The sequence below is a fragment of the Panthera uncia genome (genome assembly GCF_023721935.1).
Source record: "Panthera uncia isolate 11264 chromosome A1 unlocalized genomic scaffold, Puncia_PCG_1.0 HiC_scaffold_16, whole genome shotgun sequence".
In the NCBI taxonomy this organism is placed as follows: Eukaryota; Metazoa; Chordata; class Mammalia; order Carnivora; family Felidae; genus Panthera; species Panthera uncia.
Window position 1 is genome coordinate 68,722,275 of NW_026057576.1, and position 22,058 is coordinate 68,744,332.

The window sequence follows — 22,058 nt, forward strand, 5'->3', positions numbered from 1 at the left end:
GCTTATCCTGAGTGATTTGCATGGGGCTGAACAAGACCGTTTGACTCTCTGGTTTCTACTTAAAGCTTCTAATGTCTCTCTTGAGATTTGAGCAGAGGTGAAAGAGTCAGGAAAGGGAACTCCTTCACTGTGGCCAACGATAACACTGTTGAAAAGACTTTAGCCTGGAAGGTTTTAAAATACATAGGGTTCACTTTTGGAGAGATTGCTTTGGGTATGTGGAGTCAGTGTATCACCGCCTCTGGGAGTTGATCCTCCGTGGAATGTGTCGGGTATATGTGTCAGGTATGTAGATGGGCTACAGAGCCTGCTGTGGGTTTCAGTGTCAGCCAGAGTGGCATAATGGAAAGTTACATTCACGTGACTCACACTCATATTGTAGTTTCTTTCCTCTTCTGGCTTCCTGATAAAACAGAGAATCAATTCTTTAGTGATTTTTACCTGACAGATGCAATTATCTCGGGTTTTTTTCCTTGCTTCTTTCCTTTCCTGGTTGTGGATTTATAATTCTCTTACCTGTTACTAAGTTTTCAATTAGATGATAAAGTTTGAGGTTTTAAAATATCACAATCATTGAAAGATAAGTAGGGAAAGAAACATAGAAAAAAGCAGCCACATGAAAATAGTTCCCAAGGAAAAGCTAGTATTGTGGTACAGATGCAATTGGTTCTTTTACTGAAATGTCTCTGAGTTTAAAAGGACACATTATTAATGGATTTATACCATCTGTGACAATAAAATACAACTTTTTATCATACTTGTCTCATATATGTTCTGAGGTAAACTACTTCATTATGAGAATGAAGTGGGTGTTCTGATAACTGACTATATAATTAAAAAAATCATACTTTGGGTATATATTCACAAACATACATAGCCATGCTTTGCCTTTGGAAATGCCTACTTTGATTTGAGCAAATAAGTCTCCTAAAAGCAACAAAGGGGAGAAAATGTTAATTCAGTCATTAACCTTTAAGCCTGCCTTACTTTTTACTATCTCTGTTACAGTATTTTTTGTTACTTAATATGACCACATCCTGGGTGATTTAGAAATCTACGTGAGTTCAAGCACACACTATTAATGGCTAAGATGGCCTATTTATACATTTTTTTTTGCTAAGTATTACACTTTAAAATATTTTTTTCTTTGATTCCACCATACCAGCTGAACAGAAGACAGAATGGCCTCATTATTGTAGGAGAATTTCTCCATTCCCTGCAATGATTCCAGAAGCTCTTGCACACTTCATCAGTATTATTGTAATTCTTTGGCTGCAGGATATTTGGCAGCTGTTGCACCCCACTGGCAAATCCTATTCATACTTCTTTCCCATTCACTACTGCCATTGGAGAATTGATTTCTCTCTCCTCTACTCTAACCTTTCCCAATTCATTTTGGATTGTTCAATGTGAAACATTTTAATTTCATATCATACAGCTATTCAGCTCACAATCCCTTTTTTAACCTGTCACCAGGGTAACAGCATAGCATGCTTTCTTTAGGCAATCAAGTTTTTATTTCACATGCTTAATGTTGCATTAAATGTTTGCATTTTGTTTAACCCCCCTTAAATACTTTGAACTCTGAATATGTTTTATAGGATAATGAAATCCTTGATTTTTGAATTGAAACTAAGTCAACACCATCACTACATTCATAGTAAAATGTCAAACGATTAATTTACATAATTCAAAGATTATTATTAAAACTCTCAAGTTAGCCGATCTGTGTAAAGCAATTTTTTGTAGGTAATGGAGGAATATTTGTATATATTTATGTTTTTCCTGGTCCCCAAAAAAAGATTTAAAGGGGATTTAGAGAGATTTAAACAAGGAACATTTCAAAAGAGCAATGGAATTAGTACAAATGGAAAAATATATCTTTTGAAGATAATAATTCATTTTTCAGTATTATGTTCTTTTCTCTGTGTATGTACTTAAATATATATACTGTAATAATTTATGTATTTGGTGATGGATGAGGTAATCTACCAGAATGAAATTAAAAGTCTCTTGTAGGTGATTGATTTGGGCATTGTGTTCATTAATAGCTATTTATCCATTTACTTCAGTACAGACGTTACCTCACAGATGTTGGGAGTTTGGTTTTAGCCTACCACAGTAAAGTAAATACTGCAGTAAAGCCAGTCAGATGAATTTTTTGGTTTCCCAATGTGAATAAAAGTTATGTTTACACTATACTTTAATCTGTTAAGTATGCATTGTGTCTAAAAAAGCAATTTGCACACTTTAATTTTAATACTTTATTGCCAAATAAATGCTCACCATCATCTGAACTTTCAATGAGCTGTAACCACCAGAAATCACTGTAACAAATCTGAAAACTTTGAAATATTATGACAGTTACCAAAATGCAGCAGACACAAAGTGAGCAAATGGAAGAGTGGTGTTGATAGACTTGCTTGAGGCAGGGTTGCTACAAACCTTCAGTTTTTTGTTTTTTTTTTAAAGCAATATCTGCAAAGCCCAATAAAGCATAGTGCAGTAAAATGAGTTGTCCCTGTGCTACTTTGTCTTTAAATAATCCAATAATAATGATAGATTAGTAAAGATGAAAATTAGTATGTTTAGATCTTGATTCTTTGAATTGAATAGACTTGAGCCGTCTTTATAGAGCTACTTTCCATTTTTATTCTAAATAATAGTTTCAATGAAATTTGTTCCGTGAATAAATTTTATGAACTTTGGAATAGTCCAAGAAATATAAAGAAATGTGTATGGAAAGCAAGAACGTAGATTAGTTAATAACCCATGTTGTTTGAAAGCACTGTTAATTAAAAAAATATATATTGGCATAGTACCTCTTTAAGTATCCTAATACTCCCCTATACAATCACTAATGTTTTTGCATTAATCTATAGGATAAACTTCGAATTAACCTATTTATTCTTTTATACTATCTTTTTATTTTACTTAAAAAAAAACTTATGATTTAGTACTCTTTAGAATTTGTGGCCTCACACAGTGTGTCAGACTAATTTCTAATTTCATACCTTCAATGCCCCTGTGTCATAAGTGGCCCTGAATCTAGGTAATGTTGGTCTAGATGACCAGTATCTTGACCATCTACCTCACAAAGGTCACTTTGTTTTGGTAGAATAAATTCCTGAATATATATGTTAATGGTAATAACTTTTTACCTTCAGAATTAGAGTTATTAGATTATTCCAAAAATAACAAATAGCATGCCTTGTGGTAAGTTTCTTGGGCTTAGAGTAATAACAAAACAATTCCTTCCATTTAAGAAGCTTAAAATAGAACGGAACAGGTAGACATTAAACAGATGATTATCAGCCCTGAAAACTGCTAGAGAAAGAGTGCAGCGTGAGTGAAGTGTGAAGGAAGGGAATCTCATTTGCAGGTTAGCTGCACTATGTGAATATCCAGTTTTCAATAAAAAGTTACAAGACATGAAGAAATATGGAAGTATGTCCCTTTTACAGGTTAAAAAAATCAATAGAAACTGTTCAGAAGGGTGGCTGAAATGTTGTGTTTTATTATGCCATAACCTTAAATAACCTGTTAAAAATATGTTCAAAGGACTAAAGGAAATCAGATACAAAGAAGTAACAGTATGGCAACCATGTCTCACTAAATAGTAAATATTGATAAAAATTCCAGAGATGAAAATACAATGCCTACAATGAAAAAGTATACTAGAGAGAACTCTACAATAGGTTTGACCTAGCAAAAGAAACCATCAGCAATTTTGAAAATACATTGAAATTATCTAGTGTGAGGAATAAAAAGAAAAATGAACAGAGCTTCAGAGACCCATGGGACACCATCACATGTACCAGCACACATGCTGAATCCCAGAAGGAGAGGAGAAAAAAGATAAAGGAATGGAAAGAATAAACCATAGCTGGGATGCCTGGCTGGCTCAGTCAGTAGAGCATCTGACTCTTGGGGTCATGAGTTCAAGCTCCACTTTGGGTATAGAGCTTACTGGAAAAAAAGAAAACGAAAAAAAAGTCATTGCAAAAAACATCACAAATTTCATGAAAAACATTAATCTGTACATTCAAGAAGTAGATAAATTAGAAGAAGCTCAAAAAGTTCTGTATCTACACACATTATTGTCAAACTGTCAAAATCAAACAGAATCTTAAAAGCGGCAAGAGAAAAATGACTCCTCCTGTGCAGTTAACATCTCATCAGAAACAATGGAGCCTTGATGATATAAATGAAGTGCTGAAGGAAAATAAAAACACAAAGAATGTCATCAAAGAATTCTATATCCAGCAAAACTATCCTTTAAAAAATGAAGGAGACATGAAGACATTCCCAGGTAAACAAAAACCAAGAGAATCCATTGCTAGTAGACCTATCCAACCAAAACTCAAATACACATGAATAAAGAGCAATGGTTAAAGATTAGTACATCTTTTTTCTTATTTAAAAGACAAATGCCCTTAAAGATAGGGGTGCCTGGGTGGCTCAGTCAGTTAAGCATACAACTTTTGGTTTTGGTCCAGGTCCAGGTCATGATCTCAGGGTCATAAATCTAGTTCTGTGGTCAGGCTCCATGCTGGGTGTGAAGCCTGCTTAAGATTCTTTGCCTCTACTCTCCCCTGCTCAAGCATGTCTCTAAAAAGTGGGGTAGGGGGATGCCTGGGTGGCTCAGTTGGTTAAGCATCTGCCTTTTGACTTTGGCTCAGGTCATGATCACATGGTTCATGGGATTGAGCCCCATGTAAGCTTGGAATTCTCTCTCTCCCTCTTTCTCTGCCCCTCTGCCCCTGGTATGCCCTCTCTCTCAAATAAATATTTTTTTAAAAAATTTAAAAAGTCAACTTAATGCAGTAGTTATAATTGTAAGTTGGTAGGTGCACAATATATACAGATGTAATTTCTATGACAATAAGATATGTAAGGGTGGAGGAATTAAGATATATTGGAGCAGATTTTCTGTATGCTATTGCAATTGAGTTAGCATTAATCCAAGCTATAGGGTTTAAATGTAAAGTGCTAATTTGTAATCCCCAAGGTAACCGCTAAGAAAACTGCTTTTAAAAATAGTAAATGAGGGGCGCCTGGGTGGCTCAGTCGGTTGTGTCCGACTTTGGCTCAGGTTATGATCTCACAGTTCATGAGTTCGAGCCCCGCATTGGGCTCTATGCTGACAGCTCAGAACCTGGAGCCTGCTTCAGATTGTGTGTCTCCCTCTCTCTCTGCCCCTCCCCTGCTCATGCTCTGTCTCTCTCTGTCTCAAAAATAAGTAAAAACATTAAAAAATTTTAAAAATAGTAAATGAAACATTAAGGGAATTAAAATGGTACAACAGTTGAAACAAAAGAAGGCGGGGCACCTGGATGGCTTAGTCAGTTAAGCATCCAACTTTGGCTCAGGTCATGATCTCACCATTTGTAGGTCCGAGCCCTGCATCAGGCTCTGTGCTGACAGCTCAGAGCCTGGAGCTTGCTTTGGGTTCTGTGTCTCCCTCTCCCACTTCCCCTCCCTGGCTTGGCTTATGCTCTCTGTCTCCAAAAAATAAACATTAAAAAAAAATTTTTTTTTAAAAAGGCAGTAATGGAGGAATAGAAGAACAAAAAAAGACATAACCTATAACAAGCAAAAATTAAAATGAGAGATGTAAATCCTACTTGATGCATATATTAAATGTAAATAGATTAAACATGCCAATTAAGGGTAGATATTGGCAGAATGGGTAAAAAGCAAGATCAAACTGTATGCTTTCTACAATAGACCTGCTTTATTGTTATTTTTAAATTTTTCCGTTGTTTATTTTGTTAAATCCTGATAAGTATACTCTTTAATTCCCATCTCCCTTCATTCCCCTGCCTTCTGGTAACCATCATTTCTCTGTAGTTAAAAGTCTGTTTCTTGGTTTGTCCCTTTTTTTCCCCCTTTGCTCATTTGTTTTGTTTCTTAAATTACCCATGAGTGAAATCATATGCTAATTTGTCTTTCTCTGACTGACTTATTTCACTTAGCATTATACTCTTTAGCACTCTCCATGTGGTTGCAAATGACAAGATAAAACAGAAGATCGGGGGTACCTGCTGGTGCATTCAGTTAAACATCAACTCTTGATTTCAGTTCAGGTCATGATCTCATTGTTCATGGGTTTGAGCCCCATGTCAATCTCTGTGCTGACAGCTCAGGGCCTGCTTGGGAATATCTCTCCCTCTCTCTCTGCCCCTCCCCCATGCTCACTTGTTCTCTTTCTCTCTCAAAAAACAGAAACAAAAACAAAACAAAGATTGAACTGGATGCTTTTTACAATAGGGTATTTCTATTATTATTGTTTTTTAATGTAATTTATTGTCAAGTTAGCTAATACATAGTCTATACAGTGTACTCTTGGCTTCAGGAGTAGATTCCCATGATTCATCATTTACATATAACACCCAGTGTTCATCCCAACAAGTGTCCTTCTCAATGCCCATCACCTATTTTGCCCGACCCCCCCCCCCCCCCCCCATCAACCCACAGTTTGTTCTCTGTATTTAAGAGTCTCTTATGGTTTGCCTTCCTCTTTGTTTGTAACTATTTTTTTTCCCTTCCCTTCCCCCATGGTCTTCTGTTAAGTTTCTCAAATTCCACATGAGTGAAAACATGAAATTTGTCTGTCTCTGACTTATTTCACTTAGCATAATATCCTCCAGTTCCATTCACGTTGTTGCAAATGGCAAGATTTCATTCTTTTTTAATTGCCGAGTAGTATTCTTGTGTGTGTGTGTGCACACCATATCTTTTATCCATTCATCAGTCAATGGGCATTTGGGCTGTTTCCATATTTTGGCTATTATTGGGCTGGTATAAACATTGGGGTACATGTGCACCTATGAATCAGCACTCCTGTATCCTTTGGATAAATTCCTAGTAGTGCTATTGCTGGGTTATAGGGTAATTCTATTTTTTTCAAGTTTCTTTATTTTCAGAGAGCACAAACAGGGTAGGGCCAGAGACACGGGGAGAGAGAGAATTCCAAGCAGCCTCTGCACTGTCAGCACAGAGCCTGATGTGGGGCTTGAACTTATGAACCATGAGATCATGACCTGAGCCGAAATCAAGAGTTGGACACTAACTGACCTAGCCACCTAGGCATCCTGGGTAATTCTATTTTTAATTTTTTGAGGAATTTCCACACTGTTTTCAGAGTAGCTGCACCAGTTTGCATTCCCACCAACAGTGCAAGAGGGTTCCCCTTAATAGAAATACTTTAGACTCAGAGACACAATAGGTTGAAAATAAAAGGAGAGAGTTATTAGACAAATATTATATTTACAATACTAATACTGTTATTACTAATACTAATATCAGACAAAATTTTAAGACAAAAATTGTTACTGGAGACAAAAGGGGATATTTTATAGGACTACATAACACAATTGTTAGAAACTATAATACCCCACTTTTAGTAATGGATAGAACAATTAGACAAGATAAACAAGGAAGTAGAAGACTTGAAAAATACTATAAACCAAATAGATGTAATACAGATCTGTAGAACAATCCACCCAACAACACCAGAGTATGCAATTTCTCAAGTGCATGTGTGACATTTTCCAGAAAAGACCATATCATATGCTAAGCCATAGAACAAGACTCAGTAAATTCAATAGGATTAGAATTATACAAAGTATCTTCTCCAACCACAACTGAATGAAATTAGAAATATACAATAAAGGAAATGAGAAATTCACAAATATGTGGAAATTAAGCAACCCTAGAAAACCAGTGGGTTAAAGGAGAAATCACAAGAGAAATTAGAAAATATTTTGAAATGGATGTAAACAAAAACATGGTTCAAAAACTTATGGGATGCATTAAAGCAGTGGTTATTAGAGGGAAATTTAGAGCCAGAAACACAGATGTTACAAAAAGAAGAAAGATACCAATCACGTCATCTTCCACTTTAGGAAAATAGAAAAAGAAGAGCAAACTAAACCCAAAGTTAGCAGAGGGAAGAACATACTAAAGATTAAAATGAAAATAAATGAAATAGAGAATAGAAAAACAATAAAGGAAATTAATAAAAGCAGTATTTGGGAAGATCAACAGAAATGCAAATCTTACAGTAGACTGCCAAGAGAAAAAGACTTCCAACAGTTAAAAATGGTAATGAAAGAGGAGGTATGCATACAGACCTTAGAGAATTAAAAAGGATTATAAGGGAATAACTTGACCAGATGTTTACCAACAAATTAGGTAACATAAAATGGAGACATTCCTGGAAAGATGCAAGCTACTGACAGGGACTCAAGAAGAAACAGAAAGTCTGTATAGACCTGAAAGAGACTGAATTGGTCATCACAAAACTTCCTAAAAGGAAGAGCCCAGGACCAGAAGTCTTCACTGATGAATTCAATCAAGTGTTCAGAAGGGAATTAACACCAATTCCTTACAGACTTTTCCACAAATAGAGAAGAGAAACATTTGCAACTCATTCTATGAGAGCAATATTACCATCATACTAAAATCAGATAAAGATGTTATGAGTAAAGGAAACCGGAGATGAAAATCCCTCATAAATGTTAATGCAATAATCCTCCACAAAATACTACCAAATGGAACCCAGAAATATATAACATAATTATACTCTGTAACCAAGTGAGATTTGTTTTAGGAATACATAGTTGGCTTAATATCCAAAAATTGGTCAATGTGATTAACCCTATTAATAAAGGACAGAAATCACAGTATTATCTCAATAAATGCAGGAAAAAAAAAACATTTGATAAAATCCAGCAGCCTTTTGTGGTAAAAACCACAATAGAATAGAAGGGAATTTCCTCAGCCTGATGAGGAAAAACCTACAGCTGAAAAACCTACAGCTAACATTGTATTTAATAGTGTATGACTGAATGTTTTTCTCCTAAGATCAGGAATAAGACAAGGATATTTGTTAATTTTGTTGAGCATTGTACTGGAGTTCCTAGTACGCCACTTTGCCAAGAAAAATAAAAAGTGTCAAGTTGGGGAAGAATTAAAACTATATTTCCAAATGATATGATCTTATATGTAGGAAGTCTTAAGGAATTTACAAAATAAAATTGTGTTTTGTTTTTTTTTTCATTTAAGACAGGGAATACTTTATTCAAACCCATCAGGAATGGACAGCTTGGGTCTGTAACAAAGCATTGTGTTTTATTTTTTATTTTTTTTATTTTTAAAAAAAATTTTAACATTTATTTATTATTGAGAGACAGAGAGACCTAGAGTGTGAGCAGGGGAGGGGTAGAGAGAGGGGGAGACACAGAATCTGAAGCGGGCTTCAGGCTCTGAGCTGTCAGCACAGAGCCCGACGCACGGCTTGAACTCAGGATCTATGAGATCATGACCTGAGCTGAAGTCAGTTGCCCAACCAACTGAGCCACCCAGGTGGCCCCAAAGCATTGTGTTTTAAAGCATAGGTCCGTAATTGTATATGAGACCATACACTGGTACATACATACTAACTGATCAGAGCACAGCTTTTAAGTGTGCAAAATAGAATAAGCTTTCCTGTAAGAGCAGCACCTTTGTGAGATTTTTAGCATTAGTATTCTTCACCCTCTCCTTCAACAGAATCCATTCCAACCTCCTCATAATCCTTCTCAAAGGCAGCCATGTCCTCACAGGCCTCAGAAAACTGTCCTCCATACTCTCACTCACATATCAGTGAACAAAGGCATGCTTGCCATACATTAGGTCAAATTTATGGTTCAGGTGAGCTAAGGCCTCACCAGTGGCTGTGGTGTTACTCAGCATGCACACGGCTCACTGTTCTTTGGTGGGTCTTCACCATGTACTGCAGTGGGAGGATGGTAATTAATGCCAGCTTTAAGGCCACTGGGGCACAAGTCAACAAAAGAGATGGTATGCTTGGTCTTGATGGTGGCAGTAGCAGTATTGACATCTTTGGGAACCACATCACCACGGTACGATAGGCAGCAAGCCTTGTATTTACCATGGCGAGGGTCACATTTCATCCTTTGGTTGGCTGGCTCAAAGCATACGTTGGTGATCTCTGCTACAGAAAGCTGTTCACGGTAGGCTTTCTCAGCAGAGATGATGGGTGTATGTGGCCAGAGGGAATTGGATACAGGGATAGGGCACCAGATTGGTTTGGAATTCTGCCAGATCAACATTCAGGGCTCCATCAAATCTGAGGGAAGCAGTGATGGAGGGCACAATTTCACCTATCACCCTATTTAGGTTAGTGTAGGTTGTGCACTCAATATCAAGGTTTCTGTGACCTTCATAGATGCCCTCGTTGTCTACCATGAAGGCACAATTAGAGTGTTCCAGAGTGGTGTGGGTAGTGAGGATGGAGTTGTAGGGCTCAACTACAATTGTGGAAACCTGAAGTGCTGGGTAAATGAAGAACTCCAACTTAGACTTTTTGCCTTAACTGACAGACTTTCCAATGAACCTGGAACCAGTTTCTTCTCCAAAGCTATGGACAACCAAGAAACCCTGAAGACCTGGGCACTGGTCAGCCAGTTTCTGAATTCGGTCCAAGACAATGTCTGTGATCTGTTTGCCAATGGCCTGGTGGCTTCAGGCGTAGCATCTTCCTTGCCTTTGATGAGCTGCTCAGGGTGGAACAGCTGGTGGTAGGTGCCAGTGTGAACTTCATCAATGACTCTGGGTTCCAGGTCTGCAAACACTGCCCTGGGCACATGCTTGCCAGCACCCATCTCACCATCTCATTCAAGAACTTGTTGAAGGAGTCATCTCTTTCCCCAGTGGTTTTGTCAGTTGGCATCTAGCCATCGGGCTGAATGCTGTGTTCCAGGCAGTAGGAGTCCCAGCAGGCATTGCTGATCTGGACACCAGCTTGGCCAACATGGATGGAGATGCATTCACACATGGTTGCTGCTTTGTGGCTGCTGAACAGATGGTGGTGAGGAAGAGGAGAGGTTACTTTTACAGCATGACTGTTAAGTGGTTGATGTAAGAGAACTTCAGGAATTCGTAAAATCGATTAGAACTAATGACTTTTGCAAGGTTGCAAGGTATAAGAATGATATACAAATACCAAATTTATTTTGATACAGTACCAGCATACAAACTGAAAAAGCAATTAACAAAACAATTTTATTTATGAAAGCACCAAAAAGAATGCAATACTTAAGCTTAAATTTTTCTACATAGAAGTGCAAGACTTGTGTGGCAAAACAATTGTTGATAAATTAAAGACAACTTAATTGGATAAACTTCCCCTATTCATGGATCAGAAAACCTAATACTGAGATAGCAGTACTCACCAACACGGCATACAGATTTTGTGCCATCCGTCTCTCAATCCCAGCTGTATTTTTTTGCAAAAAAAAAAAAAAAAAAATTACAAAATTTGTATGAAAGTGCAAGGGACACAGCATAGCCAAAACAGTCTTGAAAAAGAACAAACTGGGGACTTACACTTCCTAATTACAAAACTTGTTACAAAGCTACAGTAATCAAGACAGGGTTGTACTGGCATAAGGATAGATATGTTGATCAATGGAATAGAATTGAGGGTCCAAAAATAAATCGTTACACTATGATCAGTTGATTTCAAAAGTATATGAAGACAATTTAGAGTATTTAAGTATACTTTTTTCAATAAATGCTGCTGGAGCAACTCTAGTGGCTGTCTTCATGCAAAAGATGGAAGCTAGTTCCCCCCATTACACCATACACAAAAATGAACTTAAAAAAAAATCACAGTCTTAAAAGTAAGAACTTTGGTTCACTTTTGGTTAGGGGATGATTTCTTAGGTAAGATGCCAAAGGCACAAGAAACAAAAGAAAAAAACTTAAGTGCTTTAAAAGGCAACATCAAGAAAATGAAAACACAACCTATGGAATATGAGAAAACACTTGCAAAACATAGGTATGTTGCTAGGAAACTTTTTTTAAATGTTTATTTTTGAGAGAGAGAGAGAGAGAGAGAGAGAGAGAGAGAGAGAGAGAAAATGTGAGTAGGGAAGGGGCAGAGGGAAAGTGAGAGAGAGATAAAATCCCAAGAGACTCTACACTGAAAGTGCAGAGCCCGATGTGGTCTTGAACTCATGAACCCTGAGATCATTACCTGAGCCGAAATCAAGAGTCAGACACTTAACCAACTGAGCCACCCAGGTGCCCTGCTAGGAGACTTTTCTCAGAATATGTAAATAATGCTTATATAACTCAATAATAGAAAGATAGCCCAATTTAAAAATGGGCAAAGGACATGAATATAAATTTTTCCAAAGAAGATATACAAATTACCAACAAGCCCATGAAAAGAGGCCCAGCACCACTAGTCATTAGAGAAATGCAAATCAAAACCAAAATGGGATACCATTTTATATCCACTAGAGTGGCTGTAATAAAAACGACAGACAATATCAAAGTGTTGGTGAGGATGTGGAGAAGTTGAAAGTCTCATACATTCTTGGTAGGAATTTGAGTAAAATGGTGCAAACCTGGAAATAATTTGGCTGTTTCTCACAATGTATGACATTACCACATGACCTAGCCATTCTACTTCCAGGGTTATACCCAAGGGAAATGAAATCATATGTTCACAGAAGTGTTGTATATAAATGTTCATACATTTTCCATAGTAAATGAGCAGTAGAAACAACCCTAATGTTTACAAAATGATGAATGGATAAATAATATTAAATGGGATGTATTTATAGAATGGAATATTATTCAGTGATAAAAAAATAAATGAAGTATTGGCACTTCATGGATGAAATTTGAAAACACTATGCTAAATGAAACAAGGCAGTCATAATAGGCCACGAATTCTTTGTTTCCATTTTTATGAAATGTCTAGAATGAGCAAAGCTATTGAAATAGAAGGGACTTTAGTAGTGGTGTAGGGGGAGGTGAGTATGGAGTGACTGCTAATGGGTCCAAATTTTCCTTTTTGGGGTTATAAAAATGTTTGAAAATTGCCTGTGGTGATGGGTACACAACCCTGAATATACTAAGTATCATTGAATTGTGCAGTTCAGGTGGGTTAAATTTATGGTGTGTGAGCTTCATGTCAATAAAACTGCTTACGATTTTTGAAACTTACGTATTTTATATTTAAGAATTTATTTTCCTGTTGGCATAATAGAAGTTTAAAATTTAGGAATTAGCTGAGATGATGTATCTTCTCACATGATGGAATCTTCTTTAAGATTATTCTCATGATTATAAAATGTTTATGTGACTGCTCTCAATTTAGTTCCATGAATAAACGTGTACAGATGTCAAGTGTTCCTGGGCTACTACTTGGCAGGTGGAAGTGGTATATATATGTGATCCAGTGTTCTCCTATTTTTATTTCCTCCTCTGCCTTTGAATGCAAGTGAAAGAAGGTTAAATCAACATAGAGAATTTCTACTTTCTGTAATAGTTATGTAGCTTATTTCCAATTAACCTTCCTCCAAATAACAATGGCAAGCTCTGGAGAAGATATACAACTATTATTAGAAGGCTCTGGATGACAACTAAAACCAGTCAGAATTTGAATGGATTTTGAGTGTTTGTCGAAGGAAAACACACTGGATGAGATCCACCTTTGTATGGCATTTCCCCTGAAGGTGGTCACCGTTGCATGCGCGCATCAGGACATGGTAGAACTCAGGAGTTAGCCCCAATCATATTGACTTGAGGTCTTGGAGAATGATGCTTAGAATTGTAAGAACTGCTGAAGATTGGGCAGGGATCTCATGGCAAAAAGAGAGCATCAGTGAAGATTTCTATCTCTGAATTTAGCTTCACTCAAATAGATGATTGATTCCTGATATGTGCATGCATGAAGACTTTGCGAATCCCAGTGTATGAATCCCTCTGGAATGCTGAGTGAACTGAGTTGAAGTTGTGTTGCTGCCTTTCAAACAGATGATAATGATTGGAATTTGAGCCTCATCAAATTTGAGGGGCTTGTAAACACCTCGAATTTTCCATTAAATCCCCAGAAGGATCATGTCTTAGGAGAAACACTGTTTCTGGAATAAGTGATTTGGACTTTTAATTCAGTAAAAGCAAAACCAGAAAGCATCCTAGCACAACACAAAGGTGAGTCTTGATGACTTCACAGTGATCAGTCAGTAATTTAACTGCCTGCTGAAATAAAAATCAGAATTTTTCAGGGGAAGATAACAGGAAAACTACAGTCTCTGCGACATATCCACAATCTGATGTACAAAAAACAATTCACTTGGCACACAATTCAAGAATTAAGTTGACCCATGGTCAAGAGAAAAAGCAGTTAGTAGAAGCCAACTATAATACTATAAGATATTGGGTTATGTATAAGACTTTAGCACAGTTATTAAAATTATTTTGAAATATTAAAGATCAAAATGAAGTAGTTAATAGGGAATATAAACATAGATCTGGAAACTAGGAAAGTACCAAGTAGAAATTCTAGATCTTAAAATGTATTGTCCCTGCAATGGAAAACTTACTGGGTAGGCTGAAAAGCATATTGGTTAGTGCTGGCAGAAGGCAGAATGGGTAAACTTAGAAGAATAGAGACTATACACTCTGAAGAGAAAAGGTATTTCACAACATTGAAGAGACTCTCATTGACCTAGGTTCATAAGATCAGGAAGTCTAACTTACGTGTATTTGGAGCTACAAAAGGAAATAGAAGACAGAAAATGGGGTAAAATATATCTGAAAATACGGAGTTTGTCTTCTTTAGATTGGGAAGAGGAAAGAATTCTGTGTGTGTCTTTTATTCAACTTTATAGTAGTGATCCTACCCAGTAAGATAAGAAGTCATGGAGATCAGAAAGGGAGAAGTAAATCATTTCTATTCACCAAGGATACAATAGTTTGCATGGAAAACATTAAGGAATCTATAACACAATTACTGAAATAAATTTAGCAGAGTTGCAGGATAAAAAGTCAATCATATAAATTGTTTCAGTGAACTAACAACAAGAAAATAAAAATTAACAGTTTTGTTTAACAGCATAAAAATGTAGGCAAATACTTTAACAAAATAAATTCAAGACTGTCAGTTGTCAGAGTAGTTAAGGCATGAAAAACTAATAAAGCCTAAGGATTGGAAAGAAAGCTTTCCAGGACACCTTAATAGGTTACTTAAGAAAACTCTAAGGAATCTGTGATACAACTAATAAAACTAAGAAATAGGTATAATTTTCACAAAGGAGGTTCAAGACTGCCACACTTTGCTGAGAGAAATTCACAATATAAAATAAGAGCTATTGTAGATAGGAGGATAAAATGTTAAGGTGTCTGCTCTCCCTCCATTAATGAAGAGATTCAGTGCAAGCCCAAACGTAACCCCATTAGGGGGGTTGCTTTAGGGAGGAAGGAGAAGAAATTGACCTGTTTTGAAATTTTTGTGAAAATGCAAAGGGATATAGAACAGCTAATATCATCTTAACCGATGGACAAAGCTGCAGAACTTGGTATGCAAGTCTTCTTGAAACAACTAGATGAAACTCCTTCTCTCTCCCATCACACAAGAAAATTAAGGATGAATCATAGGTCCACCTGTAAAACCTCTAAAGCAAAACATGAATATTTCTTCTGAGCCTTGCTGTAGTCAGAACACTTCTTAGCAAGGACATAAAAGCACTGAGCATAAAAGGGAAAATGCATATGTTTTTATTCATATTAAAAATTTTCATTAAACAACAAAGAGATATGTTTGTTAGAATAACTAAAATCCCAAACACTGACAATACCAAATTGTGAACAACAGGAACTTTCATTCATTGCTAATGGGAATGCAAAATGGTGCAGCCGCTTTGAAAGACAGTTTAGCAGGTATTTTTCCAAAATGAAACATCCTTTTACCATGTGATCCAGTATTTGTACTCCTTGGTATTTATTCAAATGAATTGAAAATGTTTCTACCCTACAAACTGAATGTCAATGTTCATAGCAGCTTCACTTCACTCGTATTGCCAAAACTTAGAAGTAACCAAGATGTCCTTCAGTAGGTGAATGGATAAGTAAACTGTGGTACATCCAGACAATGGACTGTTATTCAGCAATAAAAAGGTATTAGCTGTCATCAAGCCACACAAAGACATGGAGAAACTTTAAATGCATAATGCTGAGTGAAAGAAGCCGATCTGAAAAGGTTACATTCTGTATGATTATAGCTATACAGCATTCTGGAAAAGGCAAAATGGTAGAGATAATAAAGATCAGTGGTTGCCAGTGATTCAGGGGGATGGAGGGAAAGTTAAATAGGTAGAGCACAGAGCAATTTTAAGGTGAAATTATTCTATATGAAACCTTAATAGTGGAGATCTGTCATTATACATTTGTTCAGACCTGTAGAATGTATAGCCCAAAGAGTGAATCCTAGTGTAAACTATGGACTAAAGTCCATACCTATTGTCAACCAATTTGTCAGCCTTGGCTCATCAATTTTAACAAATGTACCGCAGCAATGCAGAATGGTAATAACTGTAGCCAGGGTAGGGTGAGTGAGGGTATTTGTAGGAACTCTACTTCCTGCTCAATTTTTCTGGAAACCTAAAGCTGCTCTGAAAAATTCAGTCTGTTAATTTTTTAAAAACTGCTGAAGGTAAGACATTTTTAAGAGAATTTATAAGCCTCAGGGGTGGTGCAGAATATTCACAAGACCTAAATCTGATAGAGGCTTTCTAAAAAATAACTCCCACAAATCAGTAAGACCAACATCTTAATTAAAAAGATGGACAAAATTTTGAAACAAGTGGCCAATAAGCACTAATATTGAGGTGCCCAACATTATTTGTCATAAGGGGAATGCATGTTAACCTGTAATGATAAGTTTCTAAGCCACTGGCCTGACTAGAAGTAGAAACACATCACCAAATGGTGACAAGGCTATGGAGCAAGTGCCATTGCTGGGGGGAGTATAGATATGTTTTAATACCTTGTAAGACAGTTTTGACAGTTTTTATAAAATTAAACATGGTTGCCCTCACATTTCCACTCTCAGAGTTTTTACCCACAAGAAATCAAAACTTCTGTCTTCAAAAAAGGCTCATACAAAGAGTGTTTATAGCAAGTTTGTTCATAAGAGCCCCAAACTGGAAATAGCCCAAATGCCCATCAGCAGAAGGATGAACTAATTTTGGTATGCTGGTACCATAGAGTACTGCTCTACAATAAATAATGAACTATTAACGTGAATGAGCCTCAAAACATTGCATTGGGCAAGGAAGAAAAGAAAGCTACATGCAAGAGTGCATGTTTTTGGAGTCTGTTTATGTGAAGCTTTAATCTATAGTTGAACTACTGGGGAAAGGGACAGATTTATTGGAATGATAAATGATGGAACTTACAGTTTTGAATTTCACTGTATATAAATAATAAATTAATGTATTTTTTAAAAATAGGGTTGGGACACCGGGGTGGCCCAGTTGGTTGAGCTTCCTACTCTTGATTTTGGCTCAGGTCACAATGCCAGGGTCGTGGGATCGAGCCCCGTGTTGGGCTCCGTGGTGAGCATGGAGCCTGCTTGAGATTCTCTCTCTCTCTCTCTCTCTCTCTCTCTCTCTCTCTCTCTCTCAAATAAATAAAATGGGGTTGAAATAATAGAGGAGAGTTTCAGATATTTCACCATATTCTGAAAATGATGAGAATAACTCTTATTTTAGCATTCATGTGCCAAGCACGAATCTGAGTGTGTTACACCTTTTACCTTCTTTAATCAACTTGTGGGGAAAGTGTTCTTACTGTCTTGGGCTCGCTGACCAGGAAATTGAGATGCAAGGAGGAAAAGTAACTTGGAAGGTCACAGGGCTTTTGGGGTTGGTGGTCAGTCCATGACCAGGGCTTGCAGAGGCTAAACTCCATTGCCTTTCCTGACTGTTCATGCTCAGCATTTAAATTGAGAACCTGAACCCTTTGATTGGTAGCACAAGAAATAGGGTTTGCATAATATTAAAATCTGTAAGATTATAAGTAACATTAGTATTCGGTTTCCTGATTCAGGTGTCATTTGTGTTATTTGTAATGCTAATGACTCAAAACTTGAGGGTGTTCTGTAACCCTTTCTGGGCACTGTTTTGTGATACACAGCCTCATCTATTTGAATGTACACATTTTAAATTGCATATAAGCAGGATTCTATTCCTCTACTGTGACAATTTCTAGCTTTGAAGAGCTTCTCTGAAAATGCTGCTTTTATCTTTCTTCTGCAGTGATGAACTTTAATGTTGGAGTGTTGTAAGTTCTCACATAATAAGGCTTAGATTTTTGTTTGCTTTGGCAGTAGACTTCTGTTTAAAATTCCTTTAATCTGTTCATTCCATGCTTATATTCATTTTGATAGCTGATGGCTCTGTGAAGAATTTTATATGAATTTATTGCACTAATAAAACTTGTATTTGTAATTCTTTTTCCATCCCAACTTGCTAAGAGTGAGTTTTTCAGCAAATTGCTGAATTTTTGTCTTCTTTAGATTTTTTTTCCCTGGAGGAAATAAGAAACAATTCATATGCTAGATCTAAAGTTTCATTAAAATTGCTTATGCCCTGTCTCAGGCATTTTAAGTGGGCCATCTGTCTAAACATCTCTCTCTTTTTTTTTTCTGATCATTTCCTCGACTTATTCATGAACCATGGGAGGGCTCCTTTGTAGTCGCCACATGTAGCTGGTTCCGTCTACCCCCACTGAATACATCTATGTGCTCGCATAACATATCTTTTCACCGTGCTGGAAATTCTCTGAACTTGGTTCAGATGAATGGCCCACTTTTCTGAAGGCCTTTTTCTTCCTGCAAAGATTTGTATGCAGAAGCTGACCTCTGTGGCTATGGAATGCAGCGTATTATTCTTGATCATTTTACAGACCACCCACTGTGAAAGTTATGATCAAGGATTGCTTAATGATTCTTTGACCACTAACATTGTTTTAACTCAGTGTTTCACTCCTAAATATGTAATGGCACAATTGAAAACCAGCTTTTCTGAGTGTCTCATAATATGGTTTTGAGATGTTTATAATCCTTGATAACTAAAGATGCTGTGAGTTATGTTTACATAAAATCTGCCTTAAAACATGAAATGTAATGGGTATTTGGTTACCCAGATTTGGGTATTTGGGTTAGTATTATTTACACATTTTTGAGTAAAATATTCCAATAAGTTAAATGCATTAGCATTAACATTTGTGATAATCAGCTGACCGTTTTTACTATAAAATACAGAAACATTCAGTTTTATTGAGCATATTCATTCTGGTTGGCTGATGATAATCAAAGTGGACAGGTCTGGGTAAGACCTATTATTTGATTTGCTTTGTGAGTCTCTGTTTATGTGAATTCCCTTTTCCTGGGTTTTGGGGGTTTTGTTTGTTTTTTGAAGTAGTAGTTTAAATGATAACAGCTTTTCAAGTAACTAACAAGCTGCACAGATGAAATTTTTGATCAGATGTCAGCCTCTTTTACTAGGCACATAGTTCAGTAAAGAAGCTGTTTTCTGTGTAACATTACTAAGCTGAGTCGAGTGAAACTCTAGGACTTTTTCTCTCCCTTTCCAGAGAGCTATTCATAAAAATATTTGAGACTATTTTGGATTTGATGGATAAAAGGAACTCCTTTCTAAAATTTAAAATATAACTGTAAAATGTAACTGCCACCATTATAAACACGTTTGTGCTGGTGGAATTGATATCAGTGTTTCAAAGTAATTATTAACATAGCCCCAATGATTTTGCAGAAATAGAACACATATACTTTTATACTTCCAGGCTGGTGCATGTTACTTTCTTTATTTGTAGTTTATTACAGTTTATTTCTGCTGCCCAGTTTATGGATCTTTACACTGGGCATGTATGCCCAACCCCATCCATTTTATTTAAAAACAAAACAAAACTACTTTCAAACTTACATAAAGCCGGAAGGAATCTTAGCAGATTTTGTTTGCAGAAGAGTGAACTCATGAAGAGATTCCACGGTGTGACCATCTTGTATCTCAAGGGCTTGCTGTCACAGTGAAGCCTCTTTCCTACCTCCTAGTAACACATCACCTTAAGAGAAATTGTTAGGAAAGGGCACTTCAGGAGTTGTGTGCTCAGAAGAAGCGACAGCTCCCCCATCACCTGTCCAGCGCTGCACCAGCTGTATTTCACAGGTGTGGAAATTTTGGGGCCAAAGTACTGGAGTCCCTGGGACCTTGTTAGTAAGGGAATGGACTGAGATTAAACCCCAGCATTTTAACTCAAAGGAGCCTGTGCTCTTTCTACAAGGTCCCTCTTGGGGCAGGTTCTAACATATATGAAACAGATGTGGGTCAAAATAAAACAATGGAAAAATAAATAGTAGTTAGGTTCTGAAGGGTGGCAACTGTATCTCGCCACCATCTGTAGGTTTGCTTTCTGTGGGAAAATTCAGTCTGGGTTCCAACCGGATGTCAGCATTAACTTCCCAGCTCCTCTGGAAACAGAGGCTTGTTGCATAACTGAAAAGAGTCTCCACATTTACTTGAAAGAATTACCTCCTTCAGGCTACTAAATTGTGAAAAATATTAAGCCTATGATGTAGGTTAAGTGGCAGGGAGCTCACTGAAGTTGTTTGTACTATGGTCAGTACCTATATGGTTAGGGAACAGTTTATGAGAGAGATGATATTCTTCTTGAAAAATCTGTTGGTTTGTGGAGCAGAAGGAATCCAGGGTTTCCTTTAAAGGGATTTCAGTTATGGGGGTGGGTGGAAATGAATATGTAGCCCTATGGTTGGGACTAATCAAATTAATAAAAGTTAACATGCACTGTTTGATTTAGTTCTCAGTACATCATCACTGTGATGCAGATACTATTATATATCTAGATTGATTCATAAGGAGATTGAGACTTAATAGTTTGCTCAAGAATGAATTAATGAAAGGGCTGGGGTTTGTTTTTTTTTTTATGTTTTTTAAAATTTATTTTTGAAGGAGAGAGAGAGACCGAGCATGAGCAGGGGAGGGGCAGAGAGAGGAGGAGACACAGAATCCAAAGCAGGTCCAGGCTCTGAGCTGTCAGCACAGAGCCCAAGGCAGGGTTTGAACCCACAAACCGTGAGATCATGACCTGAGCCGAAGTTGGACGCTCAACCGACTGAGCCACCTAGGCGCCCCAGAAAGGGCTGGGTTTTTAACCCACTTGTGCGAGTTACCAGAGCCTGGGTTTGTGACCACTGTGCTTATTTCTCCTGCTTGGTTTGGTTTGGTTTGGTTTGGTTTGGTTTGGGAAGTAATTTAAGGTTTTGGCGCAACCAGATACGCAAGTCATGAATAATCAGAAATAAAACTGGATACAAAGAGAGGGACCTTATTTATAAGAAACTTGAATGGTAGGTAACTCAGTTAAGATTTCACCTGATATGAAGTAGAAAACCATGGAACAATCTTGAGCAGCAGAGGTACATAATTGTCAAGGATAGTAAAGACTTAAGAAAGTTAGGTTGCCAGTAATATAGCTGGGAGGTTATTTCTGTCATCACAAAACCCCTGAGAGGTTGGGGTGTTAGCCCCTTTGAAGGTAAACAGAGTGAAGTCTGGTGAGGTCCTTTATATAATGCAAAAAGAGCCAGGTAGTAAGCCAAGAGCTCAGGGGCCATGCTCTTTCTGGAGCATACTCTGTCCCTTGGGTGACGCGGCCTCTCCTATGCGGTGCTTGGCACATAGTAGGTGCTCCTCAGATTCCTTCCTACTGCCCCCATCATCCCTTTCTCCCCAAACTGTGCTGAGACCTGGGAAACAAAAATAAGGAATGACCTTGATCTTTATTTTTATAATTTTTTAAATGTTTGAGAGAGAGAAAGAGCACGCAAGAGCATGAGTGAGGGAGGGGCAGGGAGTGGGAGACCCAGAATCTGAAGCAGGCTCCAGGCTCTTGAGTTGTTAGCACAAAGCCTGACTCAGGGCTCGAACTCATGAACCGCGAGATCATGACCTGAGCTGAAGTTGGATGCTTAACTGACCGAACCACCCAGGTGCCCCAGGAATGATCTTGATCTTTTAGGAGCTCACAGGCCAATTAAGGAGACAAACTTAGATGCCCTGTGGAATAGAGTGACAAAATAGAGGGGGGTGGGGTGTTGGCATACTGGAGCACTCTGCCCTGTGACACTTGTCTCCTCCCCCTCCTCCTCC

At 37.4% G+C, this 22,058-nt stretch overlaps 1 protein-coding gene and 1 pseudogene across 5 annotated transcripts in view; one reads left to right on the forward strand and one right to left on the reverse strand.

Annotated features, from left to right (window-relative positions):
- Positions 1-22,058, forward strand: part of PCCA (propionyl-CoA carboxylase subunit alpha) — a 483,211-nt gene that overhangs the window by 317,029 nt on the left and 144,124 nt on the right. The gene's annotated exons all lie outside the window — the stretch shown is intronic.
- LOC125933922 (tubulin alpha-1A chain-like) lies at positions 8,994-10,846 on the reverse strand (annotated as a pseudogene).